Here is a 2,564-nt window from a genome sequence, read left to right as displayed (position 1 = left end):
CGAGAGGATAACATGCATGACGTTTTTTTATTTTTTAGACAAACTACTTGCTGTTTTTTCCCGAAATAACTGGCAAAACGTTGAGCTTAACTTGGTCCAAAAAGAATAATTCTTATCGGGCCAAAGGCCCTCCACCCAAGCCCAAGCCGGCCGGACGGCGGCGGCGTGCGCGTGGGGAGCTCTCTCTTCCTCTGAGCTGTTTAACCTCTCATGTCATGAAGACATATATATACTCCTCAAAATCAACTCTCCCAACCAATGTGGGATGTTGTTAACTTCATTTCATTAAAGCCAACAAGGCTTTTTGTAAGAACCCACAGGCCCATCTCATTTTCACATTTTGCCATATATTATTTGAGCCATTAGGCTTAATAATTTGGCCCAACAAATTTAACCAAGAAATTCAAAAGATATGGCATAATCCCTCGATTTGATCAGAAGTGGCTTCGTTACTATAGTTCTCTTTGACGAAACAACAAGGTCCCTACAAGGATCGGGAAACGAGTACTCCTCAGGTTCTGACTCGGAAGTCCGGATGAATAGGAGAGGCTCTTTGACCTCAAAGGATCAACCAAAGATTGCCGCCTTAAAGAAGCCCTCAGTTTCTCTTCCCAAAAAAACGTCGGGAACATCGTAGGAGGCCATTCCGGCGGTAGGAACAAAAACCTCAGGGATCAAAGGAGAAGGTAGCAATTGAGTGGTAGAAACTTCAGCCTCAGAGGTCTAGACGACCTCCCTACTGCTCGGAAAGCTTGGTGCCTAAGCCCTCCCCTATGTAGAGGATAGGGTAGCAACTCTACTCACCGCAGTGTTTGAATTTTTGCTTCTCACTTATCTCTTTTTGGAAACCTCAGCCAATCTATTGGCTAAGGTGGGATTCGAAACCCATGGATACCTTGCAGTAGGTCGAGAAGAAAGCACGAGAGAAAGAGAAAGATCGGTAGATGGAGCTGTCATAATTGAACATAGACAAAAACTCAAATACATATGCAAATAAAACTACGAGATAGAAAAACATACTTACAAGAAATAATGGTAAGAACTGACTCGATACAAGCTGGAGTAATGGTTTCCCAATTAGCTCTTGGATGGCCTTCAACTATTGGAAGAATGGTGTGAGCTGCATCCCATCGATCTTCTCTTTAGGCTTCACATGATGCAGTTCACAAATAAAAACTGTTAGAAGATGGCAAAATATAAAAGAACGACTTAACGAAGTGATTTACCAGGATTTTCATTCCAATCACGCATGACGGTCTACGTTAAATCGTCAGAAATGGAATGTGCGTCAACCTTCACAAATAAGTAATTCTCTTCCCAGTCCTTCATCTTTCTGGGAGGAGTGCTAACAATATGAGGATTACCCGAGAGAGAGAGTACATGCCTCCTTTATTAGAAACCGAGTTAACTGGCCTCGGGAAGTTGTGGACACATAGTTTAACAAAGCTAACCAGCAAACACTAGGAGACCCACTACAGTTCGGATATCACCAACAAAGAGTTTGAAGATAACCATCTGGCATCTCTAACAATAGCTGACAAAAGATGGGGAAGAGTAAACCATAAGTGACATTCGTTCAAAATCGACTCGTAGATGGTAAAATACCTTGCTCTGCGAACCACGAACCATCAGAACTAGAGGGCATGAGAAATACAATTTTTGGAGGAATCCCTAGAGTTTCCTTCAAACCACGGACGGACTCCTCCGTGCTCGGAGATGTTATAAGCATATAACACATGATGGGAGATACTAACCAAAGTTTGCTCGCTGGAACCCCCAGTAGGAATCACAGCAGCGTTTCCTCTCTTAGAATTGACATTGGAGTCTGGCTCAAAAATGAACCCTAAACTACAATGTTCCTAGATCTCCTGCTAGCACATGCAGGAAAACGACGAGCAGTAGAAAGGTCATCATTGTTAGACGAACTATCAAGAATCAAAATCGAAAAGATCATCCAAAAAGATCATCCAAAAATTAATCAAAAGGAGAGGCCATCGATTCCAGAGCAAAGAATTAAAAAAAAAAAATTTGAGAAACCAAGAAGGAAAAGGCAAAAAGTCAAATCTAAGTAGAACCTAGATAATATGAAGAACATAATACCTAATATAAAACAAAATTGTTGAAATATAAGAGACAGAGAGAGAGAGGAAGGAAGATAAAGAGTTCACGCTTCAGAGCCCATAAACCGAAAGAAATGATTTAAACTCCGAAACGATTCGCTTTCCGATAAGAATATTTTGGCCACCACAGTGTGAAGATGAAGCAATAAGAAACAAGATGGTTGGTTAAGGTCTCAAGACAATGGAGATGCCACTACAAAGGACAAGCATGCATGGTGGGTTAAGGTCTCAAGACAAAGGAGATGCCACTACAAGGGACAAGCATGTATGGTGGGTTAAAGTCTCAAGACAATGGATTATTAGTTTATCATATCTCATCTACCATTTGCCATACTTGTAACCCCTATATATATGGGATGTTCCCATAAGCAAATTAATCAAGCAAATAAGATTCTCCTTATTTACTCTATCTCTCTCTACTTTTTAGATTAAACATCTCTCTCT

The 2,564-nt window shown here is 41.0% G+C and overlaps 1 long non-coding RNA gene across 1 annotated transcript; it reads right to left on the bottom strand.

Moving 5' to 3' along the window:
• Positions 1 to 667: 667 nt before the first annotated feature.
• LOC106298997 lies at positions 668 to 2,245 on the bottom strand. The gene is made up of 4 exons (XR_001261637.1): positions 1,606 to 2,245; positions 1,227 to 1,534; positions 1,025 to 1,147; positions 668 to 950 (listed from the first exon to the last, which is right to left on the bottom strand). It is a non-coding gene; the product is annotated as an uncharacterized LOC106298997 (long non-coding RNA).
• Positions 2,246 to 2,564: the final 319 nt, after the last annotated feature.

The sequence above is a fragment of the Brassica oleracea genome, chromosome C6, assembly GCF_000695525.1.
Source record: "Brassica oleracea var. oleracea cultivar TO1000 chromosome C6, BOL, whole genome shotgun sequence".
In the NCBI taxonomy this organism is placed as follows: domain Eukaryota; kingdom Viridiplantae; phylum Streptophyta; class Magnoliopsida; order Brassicales; family Brassicaceae; genus Brassica; species Brassica oleracea.
Note: the sequence above shows the minus strand (reverse complement) of the source record. Positions and strands in the feature narration are given on the sequence as shown.